The 12,095-nt window shown below is 43.9% G+C and overlaps 29 non-coding genes and 1 pseudogene across 29 annotated transcripts; all 30 read left to right on the top strand.

Annotated features, from left to right (window-relative positions):
* The first annotated feature begins 274 nt into the window (after nucleotides 1–274).
* On the top strand, nucleotides 275–438 carry LOC149724552 (U1 spliceosomal RNA). Its single transcript, XR_016386673.1, has one exon. It is a non-coding gene; the product is annotated as a U1 spliceosomal RNA (small nuclear RNA).
* Nucleotides 439–672: 234 nt separating this feature from the next.
* Nucleotides 673–836, top strand: LOC149724551 (U1 spliceosomal RNA). Its single transcript, XR_016386703.1, has one exon. It is a non-coding gene; the product is annotated as a U1 spliceosomal RNA (small nuclear RNA).
* A 231-nt stretch (nucleotides 837–1,067) lies between these two features.
* Nucleotides 1,068–1,228, top strand: LOC149724550 (U1 spliceosomal RNA). The gene has a single exon (XR_016386603.1). It is a non-coding gene; the product is annotated as a U1 spliceosomal RNA (small nuclear RNA).
* Nucleotides 1,229–1,459: 231 nt separating this feature from the next.
* On the top strand, nucleotides 1,460–1,622 carry LOC149724549 (U1 spliceosomal RNA). The gene has a single exon (XR_016386704.1). It is a non-coding gene; the product is annotated as a U1 spliceosomal RNA (small nuclear RNA).
* A 231-nt stretch (nucleotides 1,623–1,853) lies between these two features.
* On the top strand, nucleotides 1,854–2,017 carry LOC149724548 (U1 spliceosomal RNA). Its single transcript, XR_016386570.1, has one exon. It is a non-coding gene; the product is annotated as a U1 spliceosomal RNA (small nuclear RNA).
* A 230-nt stretch (nucleotides 2,018–2,247) lies between these two features.
* Nucleotides 2,248–2,411, top strand: LOC149724547 (U1 spliceosomal RNA). The gene has a single exon (XR_016386669.1). It is a non-coding gene; the product is annotated as a U1 spliceosomal RNA (small nuclear RNA).
* A 230-nt stretch (nucleotides 2,412–2,641) lies between these two features.
* On the top strand, nucleotides 2,642–2,805 carry LOC149724546 (U1 spliceosomal RNA). Its single transcript, XR_016386676.1, has one exon. It is a non-coding gene; the product is annotated as a U1 spliceosomal RNA (small nuclear RNA).
* Nucleotides 2,806–3,036: 231 nt separating this feature from the next.
* Nucleotides 3,037–3,198, top strand: LOC149724545 (U1 spliceosomal RNA). The gene has a single exon (XR_016386569.1). It is a non-coding gene; the product is annotated as a U1 spliceosomal RNA (small nuclear RNA).
* A 236-nt stretch (nucleotides 3,199–3,434) lies between these two features.
* On the top strand, nucleotides 3,435–3,598 carry LOC149724544 (U1 spliceosomal RNA). The gene has a single exon (XR_016386588.1). It is a non-coding gene; the product is annotated as a U1 spliceosomal RNA (small nuclear RNA).
* Nucleotides 3,599–3,829: 231 nt separating this feature from the next.
* LOC149724543 (U1 spliceosomal RNA) lies at nucleotides 3,830–3,989 on the top strand. The gene has a single exon (XR_016386619.1). It is a non-coding gene; the product is annotated as a U1 spliceosomal RNA (small nuclear RNA).
* Nucleotides 3,990–4,221: 232 nt separating this feature from the next.
* Nucleotides 4,222–4,382, top strand: LOC149724542 (U1 spliceosomal RNA). The gene has a single exon (XR_016386602.1). It is a non-coding gene; the product is annotated as a U1 spliceosomal RNA (small nuclear RNA).
* A 231-nt stretch (nucleotides 4,383–4,613) lies between these two features.
* LOC149724541 (U1 spliceosomal RNA) lies at nucleotides 4,614–4,777 on the top strand. The gene has a single exon (XR_016386598.1). It is a non-coding gene; the product is annotated as a U1 spliceosomal RNA (small nuclear RNA).
* A 231-nt stretch (nucleotides 4,778–5,008) lies between these two features.
* LOC149724540 (U1 spliceosomal RNA) lies at nucleotides 5,009–5,172 on the top strand. Its single transcript, XR_016386700.1, has one exon. It is a non-coding gene; the product is annotated as a U1 spliceosomal RNA (small nuclear RNA).
* Nucleotides 5,173–5,400: 228 nt separating this feature from the next.
* LOC149724539 (U1 spliceosomal RNA) lies at nucleotides 5,401–5,564 on the top strand. Its single transcript, XR_016386658.1, has one exon. It is a non-coding gene; the product is annotated as a U1 spliceosomal RNA (small nuclear RNA).
* Nucleotides 5,565–5,799: 235 nt separating this feature from the next.
* LOC149724538 (U1 spliceosomal RNA) lies at nucleotides 5,800–5,963 on the top strand. The gene has a single exon (XR_016386684.1). It is a non-coding gene; the product is annotated as a U1 spliceosomal RNA (small nuclear RNA).
* A 231-nt stretch (nucleotides 5,964–6,194) lies between these two features.
* On the top strand, nucleotides 6,195–6,358 carry LOC149724537 (U1 spliceosomal RNA). The gene has a single exon (XR_016386578.1). It is a non-coding gene; the product is annotated as a U1 spliceosomal RNA (small nuclear RNA).
* Nucleotides 6,359–6,587: 229 nt separating this feature from the next.
* On the top strand, nucleotides 6,588–6,751 carry LOC149724536 (U1 spliceosomal RNA). The gene has a single exon (XR_016386697.1). It is a non-coding gene; the product is annotated as a U1 spliceosomal RNA (small nuclear RNA).
* Nucleotides 6,752–6,826: 75 nt separating this feature from the next.
* On the top strand, nucleotides 6,827–6,979 carry LOC149724535 (U1 spliceosomal RNA; annotated as a pseudogene).
* Nucleotides 6,980–7,203: 224 nt separating this feature from the next.
* LOC149724534 (U1 spliceosomal RNA) lies at nucleotides 7,204–7,365 on the top strand. Its single transcript, XR_016386709.1, has one exon. It is a non-coding gene; the product is annotated as a U1 spliceosomal RNA (small nuclear RNA).
* A 236-nt stretch (nucleotides 7,366–7,601) lies between these two features.
* On the top strand, nucleotides 7,602–7,765 carry LOC149724533 (U1 spliceosomal RNA). The gene has a single exon (XR_016386647.1). It is a non-coding gene; the product is annotated as a U1 spliceosomal RNA (small nuclear RNA).
* A 230-nt stretch (nucleotides 7,766–7,995) lies between these two features.
* Nucleotides 7,996–8,159, top strand: LOC149724532 (U1 spliceosomal RNA). Its single transcript, XR_016386583.1, has one exon. It is a non-coding gene; the product is annotated as a U1 spliceosomal RNA (small nuclear RNA).
* A 228-nt stretch (nucleotides 8,160–8,387) lies between these two features.
* LOC149724531 (U1 spliceosomal RNA) lies at nucleotides 8,388–8,551 on the top strand. The gene has a single exon (XR_016386693.1). It is a non-coding gene; the product is annotated as a U1 spliceosomal RNA (small nuclear RNA).
* A 231-nt stretch (nucleotides 8,552–8,782) lies between these two features.
* LOC149724530 (U1 spliceosomal RNA) lies at nucleotides 8,783–8,946 on the top strand. Its single transcript, XR_016386681.1, has one exon. It is a non-coding gene; the product is annotated as a U1 spliceosomal RNA (small nuclear RNA).
* A 223-nt stretch (nucleotides 8,947–9,169) lies between these two features.
* Nucleotides 9,170–9,325, top strand: LOC149724529 (U1 spliceosomal RNA). The gene has a single exon (XR_016386618.1). It is a non-coding gene; the product is annotated as a U1 spliceosomal RNA (small nuclear RNA).
* A 426-nt stretch (nucleotides 9,326–9,751) lies between these two features.
* Nucleotides 9,752–9,915, top strand: LOC149724528 (U1 spliceosomal RNA). Its single transcript, XR_016386680.1, has one exon. It is a non-coding gene; the product is annotated as a U1 spliceosomal RNA (small nuclear RNA).
* A 225-nt stretch (nucleotides 9,916–10,140) lies between these two features.
* Nucleotides 10,141–10,303, top strand: LOC149724527 (U1 spliceosomal RNA). Its single transcript, XR_016386613.1, has one exon. It is a non-coding gene; the product is annotated as a U1 spliceosomal RNA (small nuclear RNA).
* Nucleotides 10,304–10,534: 231 nt separating this feature from the next.
* Nucleotides 10,535–10,698, top strand: LOC149724526 (U1 spliceosomal RNA). Its single transcript, XR_016386708.1, has one exon. It is a non-coding gene; the product is annotated as a U1 spliceosomal RNA (small nuclear RNA).
* A 231-nt stretch (nucleotides 10,699–10,929) lies between these two features.
* Nucleotides 10,930–11,093, top strand: LOC149724525 (U1 spliceosomal RNA). Its single transcript, XR_016386692.1, has one exon. It is a non-coding gene; the product is annotated as a U1 spliceosomal RNA (small nuclear RNA).
* Nucleotides 11,094–11,322: 229 nt separating this feature from the next.
* LOC149724524 (U1 spliceosomal RNA) lies at nucleotides 11,323–11,484 on the top strand. The gene has a single exon (XR_016386600.1). It is a non-coding gene; the product is annotated as a U1 spliceosomal RNA (small nuclear RNA).
* Nucleotides 11,485–11,715: 231 nt separating this feature from the next.
* LOC149724523 (U1 spliceosomal RNA) lies at nucleotides 11,716–11,879 on the top strand. Its single transcript, XR_016386574.1, has one exon. It is a non-coding gene; the product is annotated as a U1 spliceosomal RNA (small nuclear RNA).
* The last annotated feature ends 216 nt before the right edge of the window (nucleotides 11,880–12,095 follow it).

Raw genomic sequence — 12,095 nt, 5'->3', positions numbered from 1 at the left:
TCGTATAATTTCTGCTAGTGGGGACTGCGTTCGCGCTATCCCTGCCCTATTATCAAATCTTTGTACAGTGCGAAGCAGTGGAGATACTCGGCAAACACATAAAACCGACGCTGACGGGAATTAAAATGAAAATAAACAAATTTTGAAAGAAGCTTGGGAACAATTTATGTTTTAACACACTGTAATAATAAATATGACAAGGCGTGTTAGTAAAGTCCCCTTATAATAAAGAATATCTCGCTTGAACCACTAACCACTTCTCTTTTCCCGACTCATACTTACCTGACGAGGGCCTTCACTGCGATCAGGCAGGCAGTGGGTCCAAGGTGAGGCCAGGCCATTGCACATCGGCTTAGCTGACCCTTGCGATTACCCCAAATGTGGGTAACTCGGTCGTATAATTTCTGCTAGTGGGGACTGCGTTCGCGCTATCCCTGCCCTATTATGAAATCCTTGTACAGTTGCGAAGCAGTGGAGATACTCGGCAAACGCATAAAACCGACGCTGACGGGAATTAAAATGAAAATAAACAATATTGAAAGAAGCTTAGGAAAAATTTACGTTTCAACCACACGCAAAGTAATAATAAATATGACAAGGCGTATTGGTAAAGTCTCCTTATAATAAAAAACATCTGGCTTGAACCACTATCCACTTTTCTTTAACCAACACATACTTACCTGACGAGGGCCTTCTCTGCGATCAGGCAGGCAGTGGGTCCAAGGTGAGGCCAGGCCATTGCACATCGGCTTAGCTGACCCTTGCGATTACCCCAAATGTGGGTAACTCGGTCGTATAATTTCTGCTAGTGGGGACTGCGTTCGCGCTATCCCTGCCCTATTATGAAATCTTTGTACAGTTGCGAAGCAGTGGAGATACTCGGCAAACACATAAAACCGACGCTGACGGGAATTAAAATGAAAATAAACAAATTTTGAAAGAAGCTTGGGAACAATTTATGTTTTAAACACACTGTAATAATAAATATGACAAGGCGTGTTAGTAAAGTCCCCTTATAATAAAGAATATCTCGCTTGAACCACTAACCACTTCTCTTTTACCGACTCATACTTACCTGACGAGGGCCTTCACTGCGATCAGGCAGGCAGTGGGTCCAAGGTGAGGCCAGGCCATTGCACATCGGCTTAGCTGACCCTTGCGATTACCCCAAATGTGGGTAACTCGGTCGTATAACTGCTAGTGGGGACTGCGTTCGCGCTATCCCTGCCCTATTATGAAATCCTTGTACAGTGGCTAAGCAGTGGAGATACTCGGCAAACACTTAAAACCGACGCTGACAGGAATTAAAATGAAAATAAACAAATTTTGAAAGAAGCTTGGGAACAATTTATGTTTTAAACACACTGTAATAATAAATATGACAAGGCGTGTTGGTAAAGTCCCCTTATAATAAAGAATATCTCGCTTGACCCACTAACCACTTCTCTTTTACCGACTCATACTTACCTGACGAGGGCCTTCACTGCGATCAGGCAGGCAGTGGGTCCAAGGTGAGGCAAGGCCATTGCACATCGGCTTAGCTGACCCTTGCGATTACCCAAATGTGGGTAACTCGGTCGTATAATTTCTGCTAGTGGGGACTGCGTTCGCGCTATCCCTGCCCTATTATGAAATCCTTGTACAGTTGCGAAGCAGTGGAGATACTCGGCAAACACATAAAACCGACGCTAACGGGAATTAAAATGAAAATAAACAAATTTTGAAAGAAGCTTGGGAACAATTTATGTTTTAAACACACTGTAATAATAAATATGACAAGGCGTGTTGGTAAAGTCCCCTTATAATAAAGAATATCTCGCTTGAACCACTAACCACTTCTCTTTTTCCGACTCATACTTACCTGACGAGGGCCTTCACTGCGATCAGGCAGGCAGTGGGTCCAAGGTGAGGCCAGGCCATTGCACATCGTCTTAGCTGACCCTTGCGATTACCCCAAATGTGGGTAACTCGGTCGTATAATTTCTGCTAGTGGGGACTGCGTTCGCGCTATCCCTGCCCTATTATGAAATCCTTGTACAGTGGCTAAGCAGTGGAGATACTCGGCAAACACATAAAACCGACGCTGAGGGGAATTAAAATGAAAATAAACAAATTTTGAAAGAAGCTTGGGAACAATTTATGTTTTAAACACACTGTAATAATAAATATGACAAGGCGTGTTGGTAAAGTCCCTTATAATAAAGAATATCTCGCTTGAACCACTAACCACTTCTCTTTTACCGACTCATACTTACCTGACGAGGGCCTTCACTGCGATCAGGCAGGCAGTGGGTCCAAGGTGAGGCCAGGCCATTGCACATCGGCTTAGCTGACCCTTGCGATTACCCCAAATGTGGGTAACTCGGTCGTATAATTTCTGCTAGTGGGGACTGCGTTCGCGCTATCCCTGCCCTATTATGAAATACTTGTACAGTGGCTAAGCAGTGGAGATACTCGGCAAACACTTAAAACCGACGCTGACGGGAATTAAAATGAAAATAAACAAATTTTGAAAGAAGCTGGGAACAATTTATGTTTTAAACACACTGTAATAATAAATATGACAAGGCGTGTTGGTAAAGTCCCCTTATAATAAAGAATATCTCGCTTGACCCACTAACCACTTCTCTTTTACCGACTCATACTTACCTGACGAGGGCCTTCACTGCGATCAGGCAGGCAGTGGGTCCAAGGTGAGGCAAGGCCATTGCACATCGGCTTAGCTGACCCTTGCGATTACCCCAAATGTGGGTAACTCGGTCGTATAATTTCTGCTAGTGGGGACTGCGTTCGCGCTATCCCTGCCCTATTATGAAATCCTTGTACAGTTGCGAAGCAGTGGAGATACTCGGCAAACACATAAAACCGACGCTGACGGGAATTAAAATGAAAATAAACAAATTTTGAAAGAAGCTTGGGAACAATTTATGTTTTAAACACACTGTAATAATAAATATGACAAGGCGTGTTGGTAAAGTCCCCTTATAATAAAGAATATCTCGCTTGAACCACTAACCACTTCTCTTTTTCCGACTCATACTTACCTGACGAGGGCCTTCACTGCGATCAGGCAGGCAGTGGGTCCAAGGTGAGGCCAGGCCATTGCACATCGGCTTAGCTGACCCTTGCGATTACCCCAAATGTGGGTAACTCGGTCGTATAATTTCTGCTAGTGGGACTGCGTTCGCGCTATCCCTGCCCTATTATGAAATCCTTGTACAGTTGCGAAGCAGTGGAGATACTCGGCAAACGCATAAAACCGACGCTGACGGGAATTAAAATGAAAATAAACAAATATTGAAAGAAGCTTGGGAAAAATTTACGTTTTAACCACACGCAAAGTAATAATAAATATGACAAGGCGTATTGGTAAAGTCTCCTTATAATAAAAAACATCTGGCTTGAACCACTATCCACTTTTCTTTAACCAACACATACTTACCTGACGAGGGCCTTCACTGCGATCAGGCAGGCAGTGGGTCCAAGGTAAGGCCAGACCATTGCACATCGGCTTAGCTGACCCTTGCGATTACCCCAAATGTGGGTAACTCGGTCGTATAATTTCTGCTAGTGGGGACTGCGTTCGCGCTATCCCTGCCCTATTATCAAATCTTTGTACAGTTGCGAAGCAGTGGAGATACTCGGCAAACACATAAAACCGACGCTGACGGGAATTAAAATGAAAATAAACAAATTTTGAAAGAAGCTTGGGAACAATTTATGTTTTAAACACACTGTAATAATAAATATGACAAGGCGTGTTAGTAAAGTCCCCTTATAATAAAGAATATCTCGCTTGAACCACTAACCACTTCTCTTTTACCAACTCATACTTACCTGACGAGGGCCTTCACTGCGATCAGGCAGGCAGTGGTCCAAGGTGAGGCCAGGCCATTGCACATCGGCTTAGCTGACCCTTGCGATTACCCCAAATGTGGGTAACTCGGTCGTATAACTGCTATTGGGGACTTCGTTCGCGCTATCCCTGCCCTATTATGAAATCCTTGTACAGTGGCTAAGCAGTGCAGATACTCGGCAAACACATAAAAACCGACGCTGACGGGAATTAAAATGAAAATAAACACATTTTGAAAGAAGCTTGGGAACAATTTATGTTTCAAACACACTGTAACAATAAATTTGACAAGGCGTGTTGGTAAAGTCCCCTTATAATAAAGAATATCTCGCTTGAACCACTAACCACTTCTCTTTTACCGACTCATACTTACCTGACGAGGGCCTTCACTGCGATCAGGCAGGCAGTGGGTCCAAGGTGAGGCCAGGCCATTGCACATCGGCTTAGCTGACCCTTGCGATTACCCCAAATGTGGGTAACTCGGTCGTATAACTGCTAGTGGGGACTGCGTTCGCGCTATCCCTGCCCTATTATGAAATCCTTGTACAGTGGCTAAGCAGTGGAGATACTCGGCAAACACTTAAAACCGACGCTGACGGCAATTAAAATGAAAATAAACAAATTTTGAAAGAAGCTTGGGAACAATTTATGTTTTAAACACACTGTAATAATAAATATGACAAGGCGTGTTGGTAAAGTCCCCTTATAATAAAGAATATCTCGCTTGACCCACTAACCACTCCTCTTTTACCGACTCATACTTACCTGACGAGGGCCTTCACTGCGATCAGGCAGGCAGTGGGTCCAAGGTGAGGCAAGGCCATTGCACATCGGCTTAGCTGACACTTGCGATTACACCAAATGTGGGTAACTCGGTCGTATAATTTCTGCTAGTGGGGACTGCGTTCGCGCTATCCCTGCTCTATTATGAAATCCTTGTACAGTTGCGAAGCAGTGGAGATACTCGGCAAACACATAAAACCGACGCTGACGGGAATTAAAATGAAAATAAACAAATTTTGAAAGAAGCTTGGGAACAATTTATGTTTTAAACACACTGTAATAATAAATATGACAAGGCGTGTTAGTAAAGTCCCCTTATAATAAAGGATATCTCGCTTGAACCACTAACCACTTCTCTTTTTCCGACTCATACTTACCTGACGAGGGCCTTCACTGCGATCAGGCAGGCAGTGGGTCCAAGGTGAGGCCAGGCCATTGCACATCGGCTTAGCTGACCCTTGCGATTACCCCAAATGTGGGAAACTCGGTCGTATAATTTCTGCTAGTGGGGACTGCGTTCGCGCTATCCCTGCCCTATTATGAAATCCTTGTACAGTGGCTAAGCAGGAGATACTCGGTAAACACATAAAACCGACGCTGACGGGAATTAAAATGAAAATAAACAAATTTTGAAAGAAGCTTGGAACAATTTATGTTTTAAACACACTGTAATAATAAATATGACAAGGCGTGTTGGTAAAGTCCCCTTATAATAAAGAATATCTCGCTTGAACCACTAACCACTTCTCTTTTACCGACTCATACTTACCTGACGAGGGCCTTCACTGCGATCAGGCAGGCAGTGGGTCCAAGGTGAGGCCAGGCCATTGCACATCGGCTTAGCTGACCCTTGCGATTACCCCAAATGTGGGTAACTCGGTCGTATAATTTCTGCTAGTGGGGACTGCGTTCGCGCTATCCCTGCCCTATTATGAAATCCTTGTACATTTGCGAAGCAGTGGAGATACTCGGCAAACGCATAAAACCGACGCTGACGGGAATTAAAATGAAAATAAACAAATATTGAAAGAAGCTTGGGAAAAATTTACGTTTCAACCACACGCAAAGTAATAATAAATATGACAAGGCGTATTGGTAAAGTTTCCTTATAATAAAAAACATCTGGCTTGAACCACTATCCACTTTTCTTTAACCAACACATACTTACCTGACGAGGGCCTTCACTGCGATCAGGCAGGCAGTGGGTCCAAGGTGAGGCCAGGCCATTGCACATCGGCTTAGCTCTCCCTTGCGATTACCCCAAATGTGGGTAACTCGGTCGTATAATTTCTGCTAGTGGGGACTGCGTTCGCGCTATCCCTGCCCTATTATGAAATCTTTGTACAGTTGCGAAGCAGTGGAGATACTCGGCAAACACATAAAACCGACGCTGACGGGAATTAAAATGAAAATAAACAAATTTTGAAAGAAGCTTGGGAACAATTTATGTTTTAAACACACTGTAATAATAAATATGACAAGGCGTGTTAGTAAAGTCCCCTTATAATAAAGAATATCTCGCTTGAACCACTAACCGCTTCTCTTTTACCGACTCATACTTACCTGACGAGGGCCTTCACTGCGATCAGGCAGGCAGTGGGTCCAAGGTGAGGCCAGGCCATTGCACATCGGCTTAGCTGACCCTTGCGATTACCCCAAATGTGGGTAACTCAGTCGTATAATTTCTGCTAGTGGGGACTGCGTTCGCGCTATCCCTGCCCTATTATGAAATCCTTGTACAGTGGCTAAGCAGTGGAGATACTCGGCAAACACATAAAACCGACGCTGACGGGAATTAAAATGAAAATAAACAAATTTTGAAAGAAGCTTGGAACAATTTATGTTTTAAACACACTGTAATAATAAATATGACAAGGGTGTTGGTAAAGTTCCCTTATAATAAAGAATATCTCGCTTGAACCACTAACCACTTCTCTTTTACCGACTCATACTTACCTGACGAGGGCCTTCACTGCGATCAGGCAGGCAGTGGGTCCAAGGTGAGGCCAGGCCATTGCACATCGGCTTAGCTGACCCTTGCGATTACCCCAAATGTGGGTAACTCGGTCGTATAATTTCTGCTAGTCGGGACTGCGTTCGCGCTATCCCTGCCCTATTATGAAATCCTTGTACAGTGGCTAAGCAGTGGAGATACTCGGAAAACACATAAAACCGACGCTGACGGGAATACGAGGGCTTCACTGCGATCAGGCAGGCAGTGGGTCCAAGGTGAGGCCAGGTCATTGCACATCGGCTTAGCTGACCCTTGCGATTACCCCAAATGTGGGTAACTCGGTCGTATAATTTGTGCTAGTGGGGACTGCGTTCGCGCTATCCCTGCCCTATTTTGAAATCCTTGTACAGTGGCTAAGCAGTGGAGATACTCGGCAAACACATAAAACCGACGCTGACGAGAATTAAAATGAAAAAATATTGAAAGAAGCTTGGGAAAAATTTGTTTTAAACATACTGTAATAATAAATATGACAAGGCGTGTTGGTAAAGTCCCCTTAAATTAAAGAATATCTCGCTTGAACCACTAACCACTTCTCTTTTACCGACTCATACTTACCTGACGAGGGCCTTCACTGCGATCAGGCAGGCAGTGGGTCCAAGGTGAGGCCAGGCCATTGCACATCGGCCTAGCTGACCCTTGCGATTACCCCAAATGTGGGTAACTCGGTCGTATAATTTCTGCTAGTGGGACTGCGTTCGCGCTATCCCTGCCCTATTATGAAATCCTTGTACAGTTGCGAAGCAGTGGAGATACTCGGCAAACGCATAAAACCGACGCTGACGGGAATTAAAATGAAAATAAACAAATATTGAAAGAAGCTTAGGAAAAATTTACGTTTCAACCACACGCAAAGTAATAATAAATATGACAAGGCGTATTGGTAAAGTCTCCTTATAATAAAAAACATCTGGCTTGAACCACTATCCACTTTTCTTTAACGAACACATACTTACCTGACGAGGGCCTTCACTGCGATCAGGCAGGCAGTGGGTCCAAGGTGAGGCCAGGCCATTGCACATCGGCTTAGCTGACCCTTGCGATTACCCCAAATGTGGGTAACTCGGTCGTATAATTTCTGCTAGTGGGGACTGCGTTCGCGCTATCCCTGCCCTATTATGAAATCCTTGTACAGTGGCTAAGCAGTGGAGATACTCGGCAAACACTTAAAACCGACGCTGACGGGAATTAAAATGAAAATAAACAAATTTTGAAAGAAGCTGGGAACAATTTATGTTTTAAACACACTGTAATAATAAATATGACAAGGCGTGTTGGTAAAGTCCCCTTATAATAAAGAATATCTCGCTTGACCCACTAACCACTTCTCTTTTACCGACTCATACTTACCTGACGAGGGCCTTCACTGCGATCAGGCAGGCAGTGGGTCCAAGGTGAGGCAAGGCCATTGCACATCGGCTTAGCTGACACTTGCGATTACCCCAAATGTGGGTAACTCGGTCGTATAATTTCTGCTAGTGGGGACTGCGTTCGCGCTATCCCTGCCCTATTATGAAATCCTTGTACAGTTGCGAAGCAGTGGAGATACTCGGCAAACACATAAAACCGACGCTGACGGGAATTAAAATGAAAATAAACAAATTTTGAAAGAAGCTTGAGAACAATTTATGTTTTAAACACACTGTAATAAATATGACAAGGGGTGTTGGTAAAGTCCCCTTATAATAAAGAATATCTCGCTTGAACCACTAACCACTTCTCTTTGACCGACTCATACTTACCTGACGAGGGCCTTCACTGCGATCAGGCAGGCAGTGGGTCCAAGGTGAGGCCAGGTCATTGCACATCGGCTTAGCTGACCCTTGCGATTACCCCAAATGTGGGTAACTCGGTCGTATAATTTCTGCTAGTGGGGACTGCGTTCGCGCTATCCCTGCCCTATTATGAAATCCTTGTACAGTGGCTAAGCAGTGCAGATACTCGGCAAACACATAAAACCGACGCTGACGGGAATTAAAATGAAAATAAACACATTTTGAAAGAAGCTTGGGAACAATTTATGTTTCAAACACACTGTAACAATAAATTTGACAAGGCGTGTTGGTAAAGTCCCCTTATAATAAAGAATATCTCGCTTGAACCACTAACCACTTCTCTTTTACCGACTCATACTTACCTGACGAGGGCCTTCACTGCGATCAGGCAGGCAGTGGGTCCAAGGTGAGGCCAGGTCATTGCACATCGGCTTAGCTGACCCTTGCGATTACCCCAAATGTGGTTAACTCGGTCGTATAATTTGTGCTAGTGGGGACTGCGTTCGCGCTATCCCTGCCCTATTTTGAAATCCTTGTACAGTGGCTAAGCAGTGGAGATACTCGGCAAACACATAAAACCGACGCTGACGAGAATTAAAATGAAAAAATATTGAAAGAAGCTTGGGAAAAATTTGTTTTAAACATACTGTAATAATAAATATGACAAGGCGTGTTGGTAAAGTCCACTTAAATTAAAGAATATCTCGCTTGAACCACTAACCACTTCTCTTTTACCGACTCATACTTACCTGACGAGGGCCTTCACTGCGATCAGGCAGGCAGTGGGTCCAAGGTGAGGCCAGGCCATTGCACATCGGCTTAGCTGACCCTTGCGATTACCCCAAATGTGGGTAACTCGGTCGTATAATTTCTGCTAGTGGGGACTGCGAAACCGACGCTGACGAGAATTAAAATGAAAAAATATTGAAAGAAGCTTGGGAAAAATTTGTTTTAAACATACTGTAATAATAAATATGACAAGGCGTGTTGGTAAAGTCACATCGGCTTAGCTGACCCTTGCGATTACCCCAAATGTGGGTAACTCGGTCGTATAATTTCTGCTAGTGGGGACTGCGTTCGCGCTATCCATGCCCTATTATGAAATCCTTGTACAGTGGCTAAGCAGTGCAGATACTCGGCAAACACATAAAACCGACGCTGACGGGAATTAAAATGAAAATAAACACATTTTGAAAGAAGCTTGGGAACAATTTATGTTTCAAACACACTGTAACAATAAATTTGACAAGGCGTGTTGGTAAAGTCCCCTTATAATAAAGAATATCTCGCTTGAACCACTAACCACTTCTCTTTTACCGACTCATACTTACCTGACGAGGGCCTTCACTGCGATCAGGCAGGCAGTGGGTCCAAGGTGAGGCCAGGTCATTGCACATCGGCTTAGCTGACCCTTGCGATTACCCCAAATGTGGTTAACTCGGTCGTATAATTTGTGCTAGTGGGGACTGCGTTCGCGCTATCCCTGCCCTATTTTGAAATCCTTGTACAGTGGCTAAGCAGTGGAGATACTCGGCACACACATAAAACCGACGCTGACGAGAATTAAAATGAAAAAAATATTGAAAGAAGCTTGGGAAAAATTTGTTTTAAACATACTGTAATAATAAATATGACAAGGCGTGTTGGTAAAGTCCCCTTAAATTAAAAGAATATCTCGCTTGAACCACTAACCACTTCTCTTTTACCGACTCATACTTACCTGACGAAGGCCTTCACTGCGATCAGGCAGGCAGTGGGTCCAAGGTGAGGCCAGGCCATTGCACATCTGTTTAGCTGACCCTTGCGATTACCCCAAATGTGGTAACTCAGTCGTATAAATTGTGCTAGTGGGGACTGCGTTCGCGCTATCCCTGCCCTATTATGAAATTCTTGTACAGTGGCTAAGCAGTGGAGATACTCGGCAAACACATAAAACCGACGCTGACGAGAATTAAAATGAAAATGAAAAAATATTGAAAGAAGCTTGGGAAAAATTTATGTTTTAAACATACTGTAATAATAAGTATGACAAGGCGTGTTGGTAAAGTCCTTTTATATTAAAGAATATCTCGCTTGAACAACTAACCACTTCTCTTTGACCGACTCATACTTACCTGACGAGGGCCTTCACTGCGATCAGGCAGGCAGTGGGTCCAAGGTGAGGCTAGGCCATTGCACATCGGCTTAGCTGACCCTTGCGATTACCCGAAATGTGGGTAACTCGGTCGTATAATTTCTGCTAGTGGGGACTGCGTTCGCGCTATCCCTGCCCTATTATGAAATCCTTGTACAGTGGCTAAGCAGTGGAGATACTCGGCAAACACATAAAACCGACGCTGACGGGAATTAAAATGAAAATAAACAAATTTTGAAAGAAGCTTGCGAACAATTTATGTTTTAAACACACTGTAATAATAAATATGACAAGGGGTGTTGGTAAAGTCCCCTTATAATAAAGAATATCTCGCTTGAACCACTAACCACTTCTCTTTGACCGACTCATACTTACCTGACGAGGGCCTTCACTGCGATCAGGCAGGCAGTGGGTCCAAGGTGAGGCCAGGTCATTGCACATCGGCTTAGCTGACCCTTGCGATTACCCCAAATGTGGGTAACTCGGTCGTATAATTTCTGCTAGTGGGGACTGCGTTCGCGCTATCCCTGCCCTATTATGAAATCCTTGTACAGTGGCTAAGCAGTGGAGATACTCGGCAAACACATAAAACCGACGCTGACGGGAATTTAAATGAAAATAAACAATTTTTGAAAGATGCTTGGGAACAATTTATGTTTTAAACACACTGTAATAATAAATATGACAAGGCGTGTTTAAAGCCCCTTATAATAAAGAATATCTCGCTTGAACCCACTAACCACTTCTCTTTTACCGACTCATACTTACCTGACGAGGGCCTTCACTGCGATCAGGCAGGCAGTGGTCCAAGGTGAGGCCAGGCCATTGCACATCGGCTTAGCTGACCATTGCGATTACCCCAAATGTGGTAACTCGGTCGTATAATTTCTGCTAGTGGGGACTGCGTTCGCGCTATCCCTGCCCTATTATGAAATCCTTGTACAGTTGCGAAGCAGTGGAGATACTCGGCAAATACATAAAACCGACGCTGACGGGAATTAAAATGAAAATAAACAAATTTTGAACGAAGCTTGGGAACAGTTTATGTTTTAAACACACTGTAATAATAAATATGACAAGGCGTGTTGGTAAAGTCCTCTTACAATAAAGAATATCTCGCTTGAACCACTAACCACTTCTCTTTTACCGACTCATACTTACCTGACGAAGGCCTTCACTGCGATCAGGCAGGCAGTGGGTCCAAGGTGAGGCCAGGCCATTGCACATCGGCTTAGCTGACCCTTGCGATTACCCCAAATGTGGGTAACTCGGTCGTATAATTTCTGCTAGTCGGGACTGCGTTCGCGCTATCCCTGCCCTATTATGAAATCCTTGTACAGTGGATAAGCAGTGGAGATACTCGGCAAACACATAAAACCGACGCTGACGGGAATTAAAATGAAAATAAACAAATTTTGAAAGAAGCTTGGGAACAATTTATGTTTTAAACACACTGTAATAATAAATATGACAAGGCGTGTTGGTAAAGTCCCCTTATAATAAAGAATATCTCGCTTGAACCACTAACCACTT

This window comes from Ciona robusta, unplaced genomic scaffold, assembly GCF_009617815.1.
Source record: "Ciona robusta unplaced genomic scaffold, ASM961781v2 AP042731.1".
NCBI classification, from domain to species: Eukaryota; Metazoa; Chordata; class Ascidiacea; order Phlebobranchia; family Cionidae; genus Ciona; species Ciona robusta.
The sequence above is the reverse complement of the archived record's forward strand: the minus strand, read 5'-3'. Positions and strand labels throughout refer to the sequence as shown.